Source organism: Mastigoproctus giganteus, chromosome 13 (assembly GCF_048544385.1).
Source record: "Mastigoproctus giganteus isolate SK-2022 chromosome 13, ASM4854438v1, whole genome shotgun sequence".
NCBI classification, from domain to species: domain Eukaryota; kingdom Metazoa; phylum Arthropoda; class Arachnida; order Uropygi; family Thelyphonidae; genus Mastigoproctus; species Mastigoproctus giganteus.
In genome coordinates, this window is record NC_143587.1 from 23,622,302 (window position 1) to 23,644,039 (window position 21,738).

Here is a 21,738-nt window from a genome sequence, read left to right on the forward strand (position 1 = left end):
AAAGGAACAAAAGGGTGCTCACATAGAAAGGCTTCAGTTCTTGGAATTGCAGCATCTCAAGACCTGTGGGAAGATCTGATTGAGGTGTTTAAAGTCTTGAATGGATTGAGTAAGCTGAATGTTAATGGCATTCTTCCACTTGCTGAGACTTCACAGATGAGGGGCGTAAATTCAAGTTGAGGAAGGATGGTTGTAGTATGGTAGACTTGCAGATTTGATTTCATTTGATTTTTGTTTTTATGGTGCAAGGGCAGAAGTTTGCTTTCAGCCATCAGGTGGTTGATTGTTGGAACAGGATGTCAACTGTTGTTGTGGAAGTGGATGGGTTGAATAAATTCAAGGATGAACTAGACAAATTTTTGGAGGGTATAGATGGGGGAATTGTGTATGTTTTTTTTTTTTTTTTGACTGATGCTATATAAGCTTGCTTTCTTTGCATCATTTATCATTACTATTATTTGCAGAACTGAACCCTTTCTGGATATGTGAACATCCTTTGTTCCCCTCACCAATCTCGTTGCCCTTTTCTGTACTTATACCAGCAGCTCCACATCCTTCCTAAAATGAGGCCTTCAGACCTATATATGCAGTACTCTAAAGTTGTGGCCTGACCTTATACAATGGGATAATCACCTCCTTATGCCTGCTAGCAAAATTCCTGTGTATCATTGGCAAAACCTCATGAGCTGTCATATCAGACTACAGAATTTCCCAGGTCAATTTCATTTTCCTCTATACAGTTGAGTACCCCACCTTTGGTATGTTAATATTGGATTACTGCTACCCATATGCAGCACCCTTGCATTTGTCAATGTTAAACTTGAATTGCCATTTCTGTAGGTAGCATATTTTAAAGCCACTGTTGTGTAGGTAGCATATTTTAAAGAAGTCTATGACAGATGTTATGTAAACCCTTTAGTATCTTTATACATGGTTTAAATTTACATAATAACGAAACAAAAACAAGAAAATTGCAGAGGAATAAGTTTATTATGTACCACATTGAAATTACACTCAAAATATCTTATGAAAACATGAATGGAGAATTTCTATTGAAACAAATTATAGAAGAGGCAAATGAACTTAATGTGCTAGTATTCTGATGCTTCCTGGATGTGGAAAAAGAATTTGATAGAGTAAGACTGGAAGATGTATTAAAAATATTAGAAAGAAAAAATATACCCAAAATATTATACAAATAAAGGGGAAAAAAATTATATGAAAAATTAGACACTAATTAAAATAGAAAACACATTATCTAAAGAAATACCATTAGAAAAGGTATAAGTCAAGGTGTTTCATTGCGTCTACTCTTATTATGGATGAAATTATTAGAGAATTAAATTTAAAAGAATAGTGTTAAAATTGGAAATAAAGAATTAAAAATGATACTTTATGAAGAGGACACAATTTTATACTATTACAAATTGAATAGACAGTAGAAGATTTACAAATATGGCTGCACAGATTTAAAAAATTTGTAATAGTATAAAATTTTCAGCAAGTAAAACAAAATCATTTATAATATCTGAGGATCCTGTAAGAGTCGTTCCGAGTTAGAACAAAAAATAGAATAGGCAATGATATGTAAATATTTGAGTATAGAAATTAATAGCAGCTATGGAATAGTGGAAAAAGTCATCAATGTGAATAATGTTAACAAAATAACTGGATGGATAAACAGTACTATTTGGAACAGTAACGACCTAAAATATAAAAAGAATACATAAAGTTTGTAAGGTCCATATTGATAAACAAAAAACCTAAATAAATGAAACCACAAAAATAAAGGTAATAAGTAAGATCACACAGAAAGCATTTGAGCAGTAATGGCTGCTAGCAATTTATATCAACTGATAGTTCCAAAATACTTTAAAAACTTTTTTTTTTTTTGTCTTGGGGACATTGGTTTTTCACAATATTGAAATCGGGTAGAGATCTGCCGAATCATTTAATTTTAAGTTTGTCATTGCATGATAGACTTGTCCTATAGATTATTCTATTCATTGCAAATAAACACTAACAAAAGCACCCAAGACTAGATGTGCCAGAGCAGTACTGGAGCCAGTATTGCTCTGGCACATTCATTCTTCCTTCAAATGAATGGAGAAGAATTCCTTGGATTATTTGTTAATGTACATTATGAGAGCCAGTTTTAGAATAGCTCATCACTTCTAGTTATTTACTTAAAAGATGACCAATGTTGAGTAACATTTAATCATTTATAGCATCAGTTGTGATAAATGCAAAATAAACCCAAATCAGTAAATAAAAAAATAAATAGAAATTAATAATAAATACAAAAAAAATTATATACTTTTTTTTTGCAGTGTTATTATGACAAAGTAACACTTCATAGTTGACTGTCACTGATTGAGAAACAAAATAATTAGGAGTTCAATGATAAGAGAGTTAAATGAAAATTGAACACAAACAGCTGGATAAAAATTAAAGCGGAATGAATGAACATATCGATAAAATGCAAAACACATAATATTAATTTAAAAAAAAAAAGAGAAAGAAAAGAAAATGAAATGGCACAAAAAAGCAAGTTGAGATACAGTCAGCCAGGAGAACAGAATAGACATGACAAATTTAATGAAAAAAGGAAGAAGAAGAAAATTTTCATAATGTTTTTTTGGGAAGAATGTAACCACTAGGTAGATGGATGGCTTACTGTAATAAGAATCCCCCCCGCTAAAATCTTTCTATTATGCTCTCTTCATCTTAATTAGATTGTTGCATTGCTTCTGTTGACATGCAGTAGTATGAAAAGCAGGATGATGTTGGGGGGGGATTAAAAGATTTGATGAGGAACCATAAGACTAGCAATTATGTGGGCTGTGTGAGAGAGTATTGTAAATAAATTTGATGAGTTTGAAGTATTGATTAGGTCATTATTTGATCAATTATATCTTTATATTTTGATTTCATTAATGATCGTGAGGCCTTTTTTTTCATTTCCCCGCCTATTCAGTGCCTGATAATTCATGGACGTTAAAATGATCAATGCAAACAAAGCATTTCGACACAATGGGACATAACATTATTATTTATTATTATTATTATTCTTAGCCATATGGTACAAGGAAGCCTGAAGCTTATGCTGCACCAGCCAAAAAAAAAAAAAAATTCCCGAGTTATCCCCCTGTGTGTGTGCGTGAGAGAGAGAAAGAGAAAAAAAGGTATCACCGAGAAAGAGAAGAATGATGATATCCAGCTCAGGACCCTGGGTTTGCCAAGCCCATACTCACCAGATGTGAGCCCCCGGGGTTAATGAAATACAATTTCATAACATGAAATTGAGAAGCAAAATAATTAGGAGTTCAATGATAAGAGTTAAATGCAAAATTGAACACAAACAGCTGGATACAAAATAAAGCGGAATGAACATATCAATAAAAGGCAAAACACATAACATTAATTTAAAAAAAAAAAGAAAAAGAAATGGCACAAAAAAGCAAGTTGAATGTTTTTCAACGAATTGAAAAACATTTCTTCAATTTTGAGAATCCCATAACTTCTTCAGAGAAATATGGACCAGTCAAAACTTGCGACAAAAACTACCACTACACCATGCAGACTTATTCAGCGCGGAGGATGTCCTTTATACAAATAATAGTTGTGGGCAATAGCACCATAGAGACAGAAATGAGACCTGTTTGTCCACAACATATTAGACCAGTAGTTTTCGACCTTTTTTTAATAATGGCACCCCTAAGTAACTTATTTTGTTTTGTGGCACCCCTACTCAATTTTCTGCTTGTTAGATCCAGTTCTCTCTGTGCGTATATATATATAATATTTAAAAAATGGTATATGATATTTATTACAATAATATAACTATAAACAAAATTACATTTAATAATGCAAATTATATATATATAATTTATTTTTTATATAGAGGTACTAAATAAACATCAATTATAGATCACCACAAAATTAAAAAGATTGTACACCTTTTATAATGAAATAAATATATAAATTTTTAAAAAAATAACAAGTTTAAGTAACTTAAACCCAAATTATGTGGCACTCTTGGAATGTTGTTGCAACACCCCAGTTGAAAACCACTGACAGTCAAATATTAGCAAAAAACAATTCTACCCTCAGATTTGATCTTGTGCATTACTGAAAATGCCCAAACATGATGTTAAAGCAATTTCTTGACAATGAGATATTTCTTCAGCTCTCTCAATGCAGCTTACCAGCTTACCATGTTTAGGGGCATAATGTGAACACTTCTTATCCAAATTTTTTTTCATCAGGTTAATAAGTTCTGTATTGGCACATGGACAGACACCTGTTCTGTATCCTTTTCTGTCTTTTATAAAATGTATGGCATACCAGGGCAGAAGAACGATTTTTATAATAGCTAAGGACACAATCTTCATTGTAAAGAGCAAGGAAATAATGGACACAACATTCAAACAATCTGTTGCCCTGATTTCTTTATTTTGAAGTGCCCCTACAAAAAATGTACATTTCATGGATTGTATTAGTAGTGGCTAAATGATGCAACATTATACAGTATCAACCATTAAAAAAATAACCCTCTTCATTCACTTACTCAACACCACATGGCAGTTTATTAACAGTGATGAGACCTGTTTGTCCACAACACATTAGACCAGTAGTTTTGGACCTTTTTTTAATAATGGCACCCCTAAGTAACTTATTTTGTTTTGTGGCACCCCTACTCAATTTTCACTCAATAATCACTGGTTAAAGATGCATTCGTGTATTAAGAATTTGCAGATAAAGGAACCACTAGGTGGCAGTGCTCACAGTGTAATGATGTGGGATTTACTTAAAGATATAATTACCATAAGGGGTAAAGGAAAGGGTTTTTGCTTCCGTAAAGATGAGTACAGTGGTCTCAGAAAGTTTTTAAATTCTGTACAGTGGGATAAACTGACGATGTTACCAACAGTAAATTCTAAATGGGAAGCATTCACGGAATTAATCGTGGATGCTACTAAAAGTTTCATACCTATTAAGAAATATTGTTCAAGGTGGCCTAAATGGTTATCAAATGCACTAATGAGACTCGTAACAGAGAAGAAAAATGCATGGGATGCATATAAATTATCAAACGACTCAGAAGCCTATGGCAGATATAAGCTAGTCTGTAATCAGGTCACAAAGGAGGTTAGGCAGGCGAAGGCAGATTACGAGAAATCCTTGGCAAAAGATGATAAGAAAAACAGCAAGGATTTCTTTACTTATATAAACTCTAAAAGGAAGGGGATGAATCTGATTGGTCCACTTGACATCGATGGATCAACTGTTGATGATCCTGCTCAGATAGCAAACAAACTGAATGAGTATTTTGTATCTACATTCACATATGAGGAATTATTAAGGTTTGAAAATGGCAGAAGGTTATCAAATTGTAGCAGGATACTAAATGATTTTGTAATAACTGAGAGCAAAGTGGAGGAGAAATTGTTGAAGTTAAACATAAGAAAAGCACCTGGGATGGATGGGATCTATCCAGTTTTATTAAAGGAGGCGGCAAAGCAACTAAGCAAACCCTTAGCCATAATTATGAGAGCATCCTTGGAATCAGGGGAGGTTCCCACGGACTGGAGATGTGCAAATGTATCCCCAATTCACAAAGGGGTATCGAAGGCTGACACGAGTAATTACAGACCAGTTAGTTTAACTTCTGTTCCGGGTAAAATAATGGAGTCACTGGTTAAAGATGCATTGCAGGATCATCTAGACAAGACTGCAGCAATAATTCAAACACAGCATGGGTTTGTTAAGGGAAAGTCTTGTCTGACAAATTTGATTGGTTATTATGATGTGGTCACAAAGGAACTGGATGCAAAAAATAATTTTGATATCATATATTTGGATTTCAGGAAAACTTTTGACACTGTTGCACATGAAAGACTATTATACAAATTGGAGCAGAATGGTATTATGAGTAAGTTGCTACAATGGATAAAAGGATGGTTAAGTGAGAAAAGACAGAGGGTGGTAATCAATGGGTGCTGCTCTTCGTGGACTAATGTTATTAGTGGAGTCCCACAGGATTCGGTGTTGGGTCCACTGTTGTTTTGTATATTTATCAATGATATTGATGAAGGTATATCAGGCTTAATGTCGAAGTTTGCAGATGATACAAAGGTTGGCAGGGTTGTTAATGACAGTAATGGCAGTTTGCTACTCCAACAGGATCTAGATAATTTGGGCAGATGGGCTAAGAAGTGTAACTGAAGTTTAACCTTGACAAATGCAAAGTACTGCATATGGGTAGAAGTAACCCCAGAGAAACGTAACAACCGTGTGGTACTACACTTAAGGTTGTAGAAAATGAAAAAGATCTGGGAATAATTGTGCAGGCAGATATGAAGTTTTCTGAACAGTGCAGACAGGCTGCCAGGGCAGGTCATGGGGTTTTGTCAATGATATATAGGAATTTTGCTACCAGGGAAAAGGAGGTGATTACCCCTCTGTATAAGGCAATGATCAGGCCACACTTTTGAGTACTGTGTACAGGTCTGGAGGCCTCATTTTAGGAAGGATGTAGATTTACTTGAGCGTGTACAGAGAAGGGCAACAAGATTGGTGAGGGGAATGAAGGGATCCTCTTACCAAGAGAGGCTTAAATTCTGCAAATTGCAGTGGCTGGAGACTAGGCACCTGCGGGGTGATCTGATTGAGGTGTATAAGGCCTTGAATGGGTTGAGCACGCTGAATTCTGATGGGATCCTTCCACTTGTTCAGATTACGAACCTAAGGGGGCATAAATTCAAATTAAGAAAAGACAGATGTAGAATAGATGTGCGGAAATTTGCCTTTAGCCAGCGGGTGGTTGTGGAAGTTGATAGGTTGAATAAATTTAAGGAGGAACTGGACAGGCATTTGGAGGGAATGGTGTGATTTTTTTTTTTTTTTTTGGCTGATGCTGCATAAGCTCATACACATGCTTTCTTGCATCACATTATCATCATCAGCCATTTTCAATCCACTGCAGGATGAAGGCATCTCCAGAACTTTCCATTTCCTTCTGTTTTGAGCACTGGCCATCCATTTACTACCCAAAAACTCGTGAATTTCATCTATCCATCTCCGCCTTTGTCTTACAGGTTTTCTTCTAGCTCCTCTTGGGTACCATTCTGTTATTTTCTTATTTCATCTGTCATCATGTCTTCGAGCTATGTGTCCTGCCAAAGACCATTTTAGTTCTTTAGTTTTGATAAGAATGTCCTTTACTTGAGTTTGCTGCCTAATCCATGTGTTTCTCTTCTTATCTAACAGTCTGATTCCCGATATAATTCGTTCCATTCTTCGCTGTGTAGTTCTCAGCTTCTCTTCCATTCTTTTGGTGAGTGCCCAAGTTTCACTTCCATAAGTCATGGTGGGGAGTATACATTGGTTCATTATTGTACGTTTCAGACAAACTGGGATATTGCTGTTCAGTATGTGACTATATTTCCTGAATGCTATCTGTCCAAAATTTATTCTTCTCTTGACTTTCAGCCATTTATCATTATTACAGCTAATAACTTGTCCCAGATAAGTATATGACTCCACCTTTTCAATTACTGCTCCTTCAATGATTATATCCCTTTCTATGGCATACTTGTTCATCATTACTTTTGTTTTAGCCATATTCATCTTTAGTCCAAAATCATTACTAACTGTGCATAACTGATTAAGATTTTCCTCTAATTCTTTGGAATCGTGGCTTATAACCACAATGTCATCTGCAAATCGTAAATGGTTTAGGTACTCTCCGTTCACATTGATTCCTTTCTGCGACCAGTCTAATCTTCTGAAAGCTTCCTCAAGGGCAACAGTAAACAGCTTCGGAGATATTGTGTCTCCTTGTCGAATTCCTTTCTCCATTTTAAATTTGCTGCTGTCTTTGTCTAGTCTAATAAAGGAAGTAGCACTCTCATATATTTTCTTCAAAATCATAATATATGGGGTATCTATTCCTTGTCTTTCCAGTGCCCGAAACATTGCCTTATGCTGTATGGAGTCAAATGCCTTTTCATAATCCACAAATGCCAGGCATAATGGTGTTTTATATTCATTGGCTTTCTCCATTAGCTGTGATATTACGTGAAGGTGATCCATAGTTGAGAATCCTGTCCTAAAGCCAGCTTGCTCTTTCGGTTGATTCTCATCAAGTATTCTTTCTAATCTGTTAGTAATGACCCTTGTGAACAACTTGTAGATGTGGGATAACAAGCTAATTGGTCTATAATTTCCAATTTCTGATTTATCTCCTTTCTTATGCAGCAAAACTATGATTGCATTATTCCACTGCTTAGGTGTCACACCTTTTCTAATGCACTTTGTGAAGAGCCTTGCCAGTTTTTGTGTTATGTCTCTTCCTCCCAATTTTAACAACTCTACAGTAACTTCATCTTCCCCCGGGGCTTTCCGATTCTTTATTTTCTTCAATGCATGTTCTACCTCATCAGGAAGAATATCGGGTATGTTGTATGTGTTGCTACTTTGCAATCCATCTTCCCCACTGCTGGTATCATTCCCTCGCTCCTTGTATAATTCTCTATAGTAGTCTTCTGCTATTTGAATTATGCCTTCTCTGCCGTTTATAAGTACACCATCGCTATTCTTCAGTTTCAGTATCATTTGTCTTTCTGTATTACTGCTCATGGCTGCTAATTTAAATCCTTTGTTTTCCCTTAATGCTTGTTCTACTTTTCTTGTGTTAAATCTTCTTATGTCCTCTCTGAGTCTCTTTCTAATGGCTTTGCATAACTCAGTATACTCAATTTTCTCCCTGTCAGTGTTTTTCTTGCTCTTCATTTGTCGTCTTCGGTTCATTATGACAAGTGTTTCTTGACTAATTTTTTCTTCTTTGGATTTCTGTTTCCCTATAGGTTTCTTGGGCTTTATCACTTTCAGAAAGTTGTAATATTCCTCATCGATATCTTGGTCCTGAGCAGTCTGCAGAAGCTCAAACTTGTTTTTAAGTTCCAGTACGTACTGCTTTTTCTCCTCCTCTGTTATCTCAAAGACCTTTGTATTATTTACTCGAGTCAGTTTTTTTCTTTCCTTTCCTACATCTATATCAAGTGTACATCTTACCATTCTGTGATCACTTCCAACATTTACCTTATTCAGGACGGTAAGAACGCAAATTTCTGCACATCTGTCGAATAGAAATATGCCCCCCTTTTCCAGTTTAAATTTAATTTTATGATTCCTTGTGTGTGTCTATCGAGAAAGAGTAAAGATTCCAGAGCAGCCCCAAATATGTCAATTGGCTCTCCTCACTCTTTTTGATAAGAGTACCTTTTTCTGCCCTGTTGCAAGCTTCGATGGGACATCCAGAATATGCATTAAAACAACTATGGTTGTTTTGCAACAGTATATTTGGTTAAACTTTACAAGCTGGTACTCTTCCAGTTGACTGTTGTGAGTAGCAGTGAAGGCTATGATAATTTATTCTGGGATTTCTGCAACAAGATCTAGGAAAATTGGGTCAATGGACTAAGAAATAGCAGTCGAAATTAGTCTGGGAGCAGAAATCCCAGAGTAACTTATCAATGGCGTTTAACCTCCCCCTTGCCGTTGTTTTAAAATTGGAAAAGAGTTCACGATTTTAAAACAGCAGCGGCGGGGGGGGGGGACTCCCTAAGACTAAGTGACGTTATACCTCCGAAACTCAACTGAAAGGGTACCAGTGTTTGTAAATGTTCACGTTATTATTATTAGCCATATGGTGCAAGGAAGCCTGAGGCTTATGCTGCACTGGCCAAAAAAAAAAAACTCCCTATTGCCCTGAGAGAAAGAGAAGTAGAAAGGAATTACCAAGAAAGAGAAAAATTATGATATCCAGCTCAGAACCCTGGGTGTGCCAATCCCATACTCACCAGATGTGAGCCCCTGGGGGGTAATTGGTTCGCTACAGGCAAAAAAAACCACTCGATTTTCCATGAGAGAGAGAGAAAAAAGTCTTCTGCCGAAACTGATTGAATGCGAAAAAGTACTACTATGAATTAGGTGCACGTTTCCCTTTTAGGCAATCCATTTTTGAGTTTTAGCTCTATTTGTATGCAGTTATATTTATTTCAAATAAATTGAAACGAGTTCCAGTAAAATGAAGTTTAGTAAGTAAATACGACAATAAAAATGTATATTTATTGTTTTTATTTTTATGGCGTAGCAATATAATATGCATATCAGAATTGGCACATAATTTATTAACAAAAAAAAAAAAAAAGGAAATATCCAATGCAATGCATTCACGCCAAGTAAACATGTTTTCGGAAATCCATTCCAGTTTTTCTTTGTGCCGAATAGTTTGCTATGGCTATATCGGCACCGAATGTTGACTGTCTTGTTTGTTTATTAGTTAATTTACAAATTAATTCTGAGATTAATTCAAATGCAAACTAGATTAGCTTTTCATAAACACATTCATTTTATTTTCTTGATTGTCAAATGTATTTACTCAAACGTGACGTCCCAACCGTCATATATGACGTCTGTAAGTGGGCGTTTCTCTATTTCCCAGAGTTCCGCTGTGTCCCAGTTTCGAGATTTGAAAATTTGGTAACCCTATCTTTTATACCAAATAGAAAGTTCTAACTTTAAAACAAAGTCTATTTGAATTAAAAATAATATTGATTGAGAAAATGTGTTTAAACGGCAGTAGTGCAGGATCAGAAGTACGGTGCTGGATACTTTGTTATATTTTGTTTTTCGATGTGTGGTTGTACACAAGTTACAAAAGAAGTGATATTTATTTCAAGTTACATGTTGGATGATATTGGGAATATAGGCAGTCAACTCAAAATAATACAGTGAGCATATTTTTCATGTAAGTTAGTACATCGCTGCGGCAGACAATATGGAGGATGTGATCAAGGTTAGATTAAATCCTTTTTTCTAATTCAGTTTTTCATTCCTTTTTGTACTCATTCTCAAAGATACAAACGAAACAAAGTATAATAAATGTGAATTTGGACAAGAGTTGCCTAGAAGGATATTTCCGGGTGTATACAGAATGTGTGTTATGGTTTCCAATTTTTATTTAGAATATATATATATATATATTTGTATTTGAAAATTGTGTGTACTATATAAATAATCTGAAAAATTATCCTCATAGTGATTTTTCTTCCCTTGGTACATCTCCCGCTGTTTTATTTTCACAATGAATTGACAGTGACAGTCGTTATAAAAGCCTTTTTTTTTTTTTTAAATGTCTTTTATGAAGTTCTGATAGTAAAATTAGGGATATATCAGTTTTATAGTTAAGACTACACTTCCTTTATCCCCTATTTCATGCAGCAAATTTCATTGCTGTTTGTTTTCGACTTTTGTCTGGTCTTGCTGCTGACGGTTCCTTTCTGTCCCATTTGCAGGTAGTACGGAGACTGTGTTGGTTGCAGTGAACCAGAAAATGGCCAGAGTGTCTTGGGCGAGGTCATACCGAAACCGCACTTCACACTACAACGTTGTATCCTACTGTCGCCTGTGTAACCGCGGCTTCTCCGACCGGAACAACTGTAGACGTCACGAGAACACAGTTCATGCCAACGTGCGTCGTTTGTTTCGCTGTACCATATGCCAAAAGGATTTTGTTTGTAGATCTTATTTTAGGACTCATAAATGGAGAGTACACGGAATTTCTAAACGTTCTACTTGAAAAGGTGGAAATAAATAACTGCTGAACAATTAAACAAAATCAAAGATATCGTCAGTCTGAAAATATTGATATTTAACTGATTGATTTTTATCGTTAATGTCTTCCTGCAATTATACGCTTTAAATCACTACTTTTAGAAGCTTCGTTATTAGTATTCATATATACACGTTTGATTATATGAACAAAAATTCGCGGTAAGGGTATGGGGAACCCCCCCCCCCCCCCCCCAAAAAAAAAAAAAAAAAAACACAGAAATGCCGAGCGAAATTATGCATGAATCGTGGAAGTGTTCAAGACATGGTAGGTTCTGTTTTCGTCTTAAACTAATTTTTTTTTTATACTTTGTAGAACTGCATATGTAAAAATTGTTACTGCAAGGTGTTGCTTAGTAAACCTTGTATTAAAACCAAGATTAATTTGAAATGACCCAACTTGTACACTCAGCAGTAAAAGAGTAGGAAGAATTATTTTAAATGATAATTTTTATGCTCATTTATATTGCAACTTATTTATTTTGAAATGTGAAACGGACGTGGTGTAGAACTGAATTCTATGGGGCCAAGAGTCTTCTGTCTGGTTCAGCAAAAATACCTCTTACAATGTTTCTCTACTTAGTTGGGGATCTTTTGAATTAATCATTATTTTTTTTCCCTGGAATGTTAAGCAGATGTGAAGACTTAAGGAAACTGAATCCCAAAGGGTTACTACTGGAATGAATCCTTGTGACTGTCACCTTCATGTACTGCCATAGATTTTACCCCCTTCACACTGTTGTGTTTTCTTTTGTGGGAACCAGTTCCTTGTATTCAGTGACATAAGCTGAAGTGAGAAACTGTTTCCTTCAAAAGCAGATGACAGAGGCAGACTTAAATGATTTGGAAAAGCATGAATTTGAATCTTTTCAATAATTTAATGGATTTATTGATGTGTTTTCAAACTGGTTATTCAAATCTCATACCTCTGAATTAGCCATTCAGAGGTGTGAGATTTTTCACAATTGCTCCTGTTCTTGTGTTTCTTTTCTTCTCATCCCCAATCCCTCCAAATAGTTATTTGAATATATTTAAGACACCACGCAGGATACCTTACGAAATGAAGTTGTCTTGACAATAATCTAAGCAAACCAGCTAAATTTATACTCTTTGCAAGTGTTAATTTATCCATAAATCATCTGATGGTTAGTGACATTACTTCATACTTTCATTGGATCGTTTCTTTATCCACTGTAGAATTTTTTTACATATATCATTGATTACAGTCATGAGCATTAAAAGGCTGTGAAGACAAAAATAGTTATCATATGTATATATGCTGCCACTGATGACTTACTTCCTGTTTTGCATGCAAAATTTTGAATTTAGTAGCTGCTCTACAGTGGATAAAGATATCAATTTCTGTAATGACTTCTATAATTAGGGTTTCTTTTGGGAGTGAATTTTGCAACATACCTGGTGTCATTTTAATTCAGTTTATATATAAAGTATTAATCAAGAGGAAATAAATTATTATGCTTTTGTATTCTGAATGCTGCAGGTACAGGGAATGTCAATACCGCAAAACTGTAAATTAAATTCTTAAGTGTTTTCCATGTACATACACTTATAAGTATTTTATGATATCTAGATGTTGTATACAATTTTCAACTCTGTCTTATCTCTTTACTGTAGATATAAAATGTGCATATTTCGTTGATCTTGCTCACAGCTGAAAACAGCTCACCATAAACTTAAAAACATGTTTTTAGTTTTTAAAGATCGTTTACGTTGAGATATAAATTTCTAGGGTTCAATTTATGTGTATAATACTCTGTTAGTATATTCAGTAACTTTTATTGATAACTCGATTCTTGCCATTATAAAGTTGGATGTGTGCATACGATACACCTAGTCCCTGAATCACGTTCATGATTGAAAAAAAAAAAAAAAAAAAACTTTTGTTGACTTAATACCAAGTGGAAGTTATGAAGATTCCTTTCCGTCCGTTTCCAGATGCCGAGACTGTGCTGATGCCTGTGAGTCAGACAATGGCAAGATTATCGCTGGAGAGGTCCCACTGGAGCCGGAGGTCACATATGCCTGCTGATGAAGTTTCGCAATTATTTTATTGTCAATATTGTAATCGAGCATTTTCCTTCCGTGGAAATTGTCAGCGTCATGAGAAGACTGTCCATGCCAATGTGCGCCGCTTCTTTCGTTGTAAAGAGTGTCTTAAAAAATTTCTCTGTAAGGCATCACTAGAGGCACATAAATGGAGAGATCATAAAATTCCAAAATTTTAAAATGTGTGACATTCACAATGAAAAGAAATGGAAAGAAAATTAAAAAATGGAAGGATTCTTTTAGTACTTAAATCAGCTCAGATGCCCCTTTTTCAGATTCACATATCCAGAATCATCATTTAAACTGATTACTTACTGATAATTCTCTCTTATCACTTGGCAAAAATCATTCAAAAGAAAGTTAACTTGATGGAAGTGTCTCCAACTCAATTTGATGGATGGCATCACATGAAATTAATATGGATAATTTCAACTGCAGTCACTTCATTGAGTAAAGGTTTCTGTTATGTAGTAAAATTAAAGGTAAGTTTCACCTATTAAGTAAAAGAAGTAGCCCACAGTTAGACTTGTGCCATTCATCTCTAATTTGGATTTGCTGTTTAATGAGTTATTCTACTTAGTTTTGTGTGTATCAGTGCATGTAATATTAGCTAATGTTTAAAGGATATACTCTAACATTATTTGTATTCTGGCAGAAATGCCTCAATGTTAACGATTTATTTATTTAAATGTTTTATAGTTAGCATACATATCCTCCTGCTTCTATTTGCAAAGCACTGTACAGGTTTCCCATAGAGTTTTCGGTATAAACAAAATAAGACTAATTGGCACATTTTTCTGTCCTTATATAAGAATAAAAGTTTTTAAACACGTTTCATATAAGTCTGTGCAATGACATCATTTCTATACACAGTAAACCACCTGAAGTTGTGCATTGGCATCATTACGTAACATCTCATATTGTGAATTCCTTCATGATTTGCCTATCTCATTGAATAAGTAACACTTCCCCAGTAGAGAATACAGTACTATTATTTATTCTTAGTACCATGATCCATATGGCCGTGTCAGGGCTGTTCAGCCCCTCATCTGCAAGTGGGTGGGTGCCTTGATGGTATAACAGCTGACAACCCAGCTGTGAATTAATTTCACAATATGAACATAATTTAGCATAATGATGTATTTTTAACCCTTGAGAAGGCAGTGGAAAATGTACCTTCTTTTTTTGACCTTCCCTTTTTTACATTCTTTATAACTCTGAAATTACTCTTACCCGACTTACAGTACTTAGTTTTTTTTTTTTTTTTTTTTTTTTAATCTTAACATTCAAGAAATCGCCATTGAATAGATTCATTGTCACAGATTCTTTAGTCTTTTCACGAGAGGCAGGTATCACATTTTGCCATTAACAGCTTTAGACGAGTGAGCAGCTGAATGTACAATAAAAAAAAAACGTGATCTGGCAATGATATGGTGTTATAGGACATAACAGAGTGTTCTCAGATAGCAAGTTGTGGTTTAACATAAAAGAGGTAGGGGAAAAAGACCACTTTGTTATCAGTACCTTGTATGAAAACAGTGGGATGAACTGAAATGTTGCGCTGTTGTGTGTGTGCATTAGTTTGTTTTTTAGTTTCTTTAACTGTTATAAGGATACCTAAGAAATACATGACAATTTTAAGAGTTCATCTGCATATTGTACCAATTGCACAGGATACAAAGCAGTGGATAGCAGAATTTTATGAAAACAGTTTTTCAAGTGGAATGTAATGGCTAAATATTTGGATATCCTGACTTTGAAAGCCTGAACGAAACAATTGGTGCATGTACAACCACTTTTGCAGCATCTTTATATTTTGTGAATAATAATAAAATATATATATATATTATCATCATTGAAATAATCTAATATAAAAATGATAATATGAATCTTAGCTTCTCTAGGGAATTTTAGTTTATCCACAAACTGAAAGGGGGAGACAGTTTTTCCTGTCATGGTGTAGTGGTTGGTCGTCACCTGATGCAGCCTTTTTATAAACTTGCATGTGTATAAAGAGGTGTTGATGTATAAAGGTCATACCAATAAGACATTCTTTGAATGTCTTCAGTGAACAACACATATTCTTGCAGGATTTTGTAATGGCTAAAACTAATTGTCTCATCAAGTCACAGATTCACCACATTAGATAACAAACAAGCAGTGTAGCATACAGGACTTCTGCCAGACCATAACAATCCATTATCAAGAGCTTCTAGCAGTTTCCTAAGAAAGAAAATAATCAGACTTCCTCATTGGATTTTGATGGCTGACGCTCATCTGAAAAATTGTATAACTCCATAGGACAGTGTCTGTAATTTTTGAGTATACTGATTCTGTTAACAACAAAATGTATGCGCATTGTATTTTTGGCAAGGGTTTGATAATAACAAAGTACAGAGAATTTCTAATCATGATTTTTAAGGCATTTCCTTTGCGAGTTATTTACATTAAGAAAACTACTAATTAATATACTGTTACACCACAGTTATTACCTGTTAACAGTATCTCATGCTGGCACTTCTGCCTGTCCCTGTGACATGGACACTCTAAATACAATTTAATGATTGTATTCCTGGTTTATTGTAAACTCTTCTGACCAGGTTGATCGTGCCAGAGTATAAACAAGGTTTTTTTTTTTTTTTTTACACTCTATTGTCAGAATGTCCAGAAAATAAAGGGAAAGGAGATGACAATTTAAAAGTTTTGTTGGTCAATCACAAGTAACCACTCTATCTCTAAAGATACTTTATTATATTAATTTTAATCCCTTAATTTAAAAAAAATAAATTATATCTGTTGCCAAGATAGGTGCATTTATATCCATCCCATGTTTCTATTTATTGTCCCATCTTTGAATTTTTTTTTTATACATAGTTTTTTCAACTTTTCGTTTGATAAAATCCCGTCCGAATTATTTTGAATTTTTTTACATTAAAAGTGTGGGGTCATTTGTAAAATGCATTCAACCTGCCATTTCCTAACATTACCTTTTTTCACATGTTTACAATGTTCAGCAATTCTAGTTACAAATAACCTTCCTGTCTTGCTGATGTGCATTTCCCCATGTGTTTTTGTATATAATGTGACTTCTCCTGGTTGGGAGAATTGTCATTTAAAATATTGCTCATTTTATTTATTCTCCTTTTCTTTTGTAACAAATGCAAACTTGATGTATTTAAACCAATAAATAAAATTGGCAGTATGATGATTTCTCAACTAGGAGAAGATGAATTGTATACAAAAACAAGTGTGAGAATGTAAACTGGAAGTTATTTGAGACTAGAATTGCCAAATGTTGTGAATGCATAGAAAAGGGAAATACCAGAAAATCAGAATGCAACTGAATGTGCTTACGATTGCTTCTGCGCTTTTTATAAAATGTAAAAAATTTCAAAATAATCAAGGGATAGAGATTTTATCAAAAGGAAAGTTTAAAGAAGCTATGTATTTAAGAAAAATTAAAGACAAGGGCAATAAATTGCCCTAATGGTAGTCGAGCATTCTGGTCTCTTATCAAAGCTATTGGCTGCAACTTTTGCCCATCTCTGCTCCCACCTCTGTCCAAACCAGATGGTTCTGTTGTCACTTCAGCCAAGGATAAAGCTGACCTGCTAGCATCCCATTTTTCTTCCAGCTCATGTATTAATGACCTTGGTAAAACACCTCCCACCATTCCTAACACGCTCCATTCAATGCCTCCTGTGGTCTTTCGTCAAAAGGATGTCAGAAGGATTTTGACGAATCTTGATGCTAAGAAAGCTCCAGGTCCTGATGGTATTTCTCCACTTGTTCTCAAAACCTGTGCTCCTGAACTTACTCCTGTTCTTTGCCGCCTTTTTTCACTTTCTTATTCCAAAGGTGTTTTTCCTTCTGCTTGGAAATTTGCTCATATCCAGCCAGTTCCTAAAAAGGGTGACAAATCCCTCCCATCCAATTATTGCCCCATTGCAATTACTTCTACTCTTTCTAAAGTAATGGAGAAATCAATTAACCACCAACTCTTAAACTACCTAGAAACCTTCCGTTTTATCTACAATCGCCAGTATGGATTCCGTCAGTGTCAATCCACTGGAGATATTCTGGCTTATGTTACCCATTTATGGACTAATTCAATGGATAAGTTCGATGAAACACAAGCAGTTGCTCTTTTCATCTCAAAGGCTTTCGAACATGTTTGGCATAAAGGTCTTTTAAAACAAGCTTCTGTCTTATGGTTTCCCTACTGTTTTTGTAATTGGTTATCCAGTTTTCTCTCTGATCGCTCACTGAGGGTGATGGTAAATGGCTCTCTGTCTTCTAACTTCTCCACTAATGCCGGTGTCCCCTAAGGTTCAGTTCTTTCCCCCACTTTTTTCCTCTTGTTTATTAATGACCTTCCATCGACTGGAAATCCTGTCCATAGTTTTGCCGATGATAGCACATTGCATTCCACTTTCTATTTTGAGAAACCTTGCCCTGCTCAATCAACTTCAACTTTTCGAAAAACTGCTACCAATTCCTTAAGTGCCAATCTCCAGGTAATTCTCCAGTGGAGCAAAGACAACTTAGTTGATTTCAATCCTTCTAAAACTCAGTCTTGTCTTATATCTTGCAAAAAGGATTCTTTTGCTCCTATGTTTGTCTTTGGTGACACTCCAATTTCTAGACAAAATTATATATCTCTTTTGGGAATTACCATGACATTACAAATATTGCTTCCTCTGCATCTAAAAAAACTTGGTTTTCTCTTTCGCTCTTGGTGTTACTTTTCTTCCAAACAGCTGTTCACTCTGTACAAATCGCAAATCCGCCCTACCATGGAATATTGTTCCCACAACTGGGGTGGTGCCCCCGAAACCTCTCTCAGGCTTCTTGATTCCATTCAGAAGAGGGCAGTTAGGTTAAGTAATGATTCATCTCTAACAGAATCTCTCCACTCGCTGTCCCATAGACGTACTGTTTCTGCTGCATGCCTCTTCGACAGATATGTCCATGGGCACTGTTCTTCTGAATTGGCTTCTATAATTCCTGCTCTCTCTTTCAAAACAGTCCGAACCCGTTCCGCCACCAGCCAACATACATTTACTGTCCAACTTCAAACTCACAGAACCAACTTTTCATCTTCCTCCTTTATTCGTTCAACTGCCGTTTTCTGGAACAACCTTGCTTCATACGTATTTCCTGAAAATTACAGTCTACAGAAGTTCAAATCCAATGTCAACAAATATTTTCTTTCGTCTTCTCAACCTCCAAACCAAGCATGGTACTAAGTACTATACGTTCTAATACCTCTCGTGTTTGTGGTTTACATTAAAAAAAAAAAAAAAAAATCGAAATATGGGGAAGGATATGGATGCATTGTGGATGAATTTATTCAGCAGAAGAATATAAATTTTATGAAAACTAGGTGTGTTAGGATATATATGTAATGTGCCTATTATTTTTTATGTCTGTTTACATGTAATAACTCTACTCCTAATGGATGGATTTTCATAAAATTTTATATTTGGTTCTTTTAGAAATATTTGGCAAGCCATCTCAAATTTCATTAAAATCTGGCAGTTCTTTATTTTCAGATACTGTATCACATAGTCTATTCATGTATCATAGCTGAAGCACGATTAACGCGATTAATTTGTCCCGCGAGCGCATCGCGCAAAACAGAAACGCTTTAATCGAATATAATAAGCAATAGAAAGATTATAATTGGTCCTTGACTTTCTGGAATGTCCATAAAGAATTTTAAAAATACCTTTTAAATAACTTTTTAACTGTATACAATGTAAAAGATATTGAAAAGAATTATGGAATTAAATGTTTATTGCATAAAACAGCGGTTCCCAAACTGTGCGCCGCGGAATATTTTAAATTTTCGAGGGAAACAGCAATACTCGACATCTGTCGGACACGCGCGAACTACTAGCTCGAGGTAGTTCACAGTTTCAGCATTTCTTATTAAGTTGTTTGGACCTAACTACTAAACAGAACTGTTAGGTATTTCTTTTGGTCTGGGTGCGCCTTGAAAAAAATTACTGAGACACTGAGGGTGCCGTGAATCGAGAAAGTTTTCGAACCTCTGACGTAAAATATACAATGAAGAAATGACTGTTGCGGAAATATTTGAACAGTGTTGACTTTCTCTTTTCATCAGTCAATTTCCGATAGCGCCGACAACAATCTTCTCTGGGCCCTGGCGAAATAAATATCGCAGAGAACCTCAAACCTTTTGTTTGAGGTTCTCTGCGATTCGAAAAATTTCATCTAATTCTTTTACCGTTATCTCCTTCGCGGTAACATTTTCATCTGGCTCATTTAAAAATTTGAATTTTTAAATGCAAGTGTGCATTGACTTTTTTATTAGCAGGAGACAAACAATGATTCCTTTCTACTTCTGACACACTCTCTCTCTCTCTCTCTCTCTCTCTCTCTCTCTCTCTCTCTCTCTCTCAGGGTAACTGGAATTTTTTTTTTTTTTTGGCTGGTGCAGCATAAGCCTCAGGCTTCCTTGCATCATATGGCTAATAATAATAATAATAATAAAGTCTTCTTCCGATGGTTGATGGAACACACCCGAGGCGGGCAGCAGGCAAACGTTTGTTTATTGACCGTACGACTCGCGGTATGCTTAACGCGCGATTCAAATCTTTCAACTATCGCATAAAAAAAAAAAAAAAAAAATCGCCTTAACTGGAAATTTGCATCGTGTAAAGTGAAAAGTGGTATAATTTTTCAAATAGCGTTAACTGAAAATCCGTTAATCGAACTCGTGTTATGCGAGGCCTGGCTATATATATATATCATGAATTATTACTATTTGCTGATGTGCCTGAAATGTAATACTGCCTACATTAACTTTTTTTTACTGAGGGATTAAAATCAGTGTATATACACAGTACTGTCACATGTGTTACTGCATGTAGCCACAAAATAAAAAGTCACAGCAAATCAAAACTCTGTAGGTTTATTCTTGAACATTCAACAAATAAAGCAACACAACACTCATCCAAATTGCCACCCTCCTGTTCTTTTTCCCCACAAGACATCAAACGTTCCTGCCATTCATCAATAGAAGTATGCACAACATCCAGTGGGAACCTGGCCACAGCATGCCCCAGTGATCTCTTCAGGCTTTCCAGTGTTGCATGCCTTTTACCACCGTCAGTCCCTTCCAGAATAGCCCACAAAGCTTAATCAAGTGGATTAAGATCTGGGCGCAGGCGGCCATTCTTCATGCTTGACGAACTCTAGCACATTCTCTGTCAATCATGTGTCGGTGATCTTTGCCTTGTGGGCAGGTGCTGATTCCTGTTGGAAGATCCAGTGCTGACCATTGAAGAGGGTCTGATTGAGGGGTCTCAATGCAGCTCCAGGATATTATTCAGGTTACACCCTTGCACTGGTTTTCATCCCCTGAACACAAATGCTTCTTTGTTACACCTTTGTAGGAGACTCCCCACCAAACCATCACTGATGCTGGATGATGACCCCTATCAACCCTTTTAACAACTTAACATGCCTCTGAAGAGCTTTGGGTGTATATCTTGTCATTTTGATGGTTGTAACTCTACTCAGTAGTAAAAATCTTTTCATCTGTGAAGAGTATCTGTTGATACTTACCATTCGTGTACTGGTGCTGCAGTGCCTCTGATCTTTTTTGCCTCCGTTCCATCAGAGCTGGAGGTAGGAATTGTCTTGTTCTCCTGTGGTAGGCACTCATCTCTAGATCACTTTTCATTTTGCATGCCATTCCCATTCGATCTTGGTGATATTCCCATTTCTCTGGACATGATTTTCTGTCTTTGTAGGGGATTCCTGCGAATTCTGTTCTCTACCACTTTGATAGCTGCATGGGTCCTCACAGTTCTTGGGTGGCCAGACCAGGGCCTGTCATCAATTCTCTGTTTTCATTGTACCTATCAGTTGCCCTGTAGACAAATCTTCGGTGTATTCCAAGTGGTTTCAGAAGTTTGAAAATTGTGGGTGCATCATGTCCTGCCTTATGAAGACCTGTTA

General features: G+C 35.6%; 2 protein-coding genes across 6 annotated transcripts in view; both read left to right on the forward strand.

The window, feature by feature from the left end:
- LOC150075869 (uncharacterized) overlaps positions 1 to 21,738 on the forward strand; it is a 562,710-nt gene that overhangs the window by 365,562 nt on the left and 175,410 nt on the right. The window lies entirely within an intron of this gene.
- Positions 1 to 21,738, forward strand: part of LOC150075870 (uncharacterized) — a 248,473-nt gene that overhangs the window by 133,043 nt on the left and 93,692 nt on the right. For 2 of the 4 annotated variants that reach the window (XR_016547795.1, XR_016547794.1), the window contains exon 1: positions 10,600 to 10,864. The exons of the other annotated variants lie outside the window; for them this stretch is intronic. The gene's annotated coding sequence lies outside the window, so the exon portion shown is untranslated. Of the gene's footprint in view, positions 1 to 10,599; positions 10,865 to 21,738 lie in introns of those variants that run through there. 4 annotated transcript variants of the gene reach the window in all.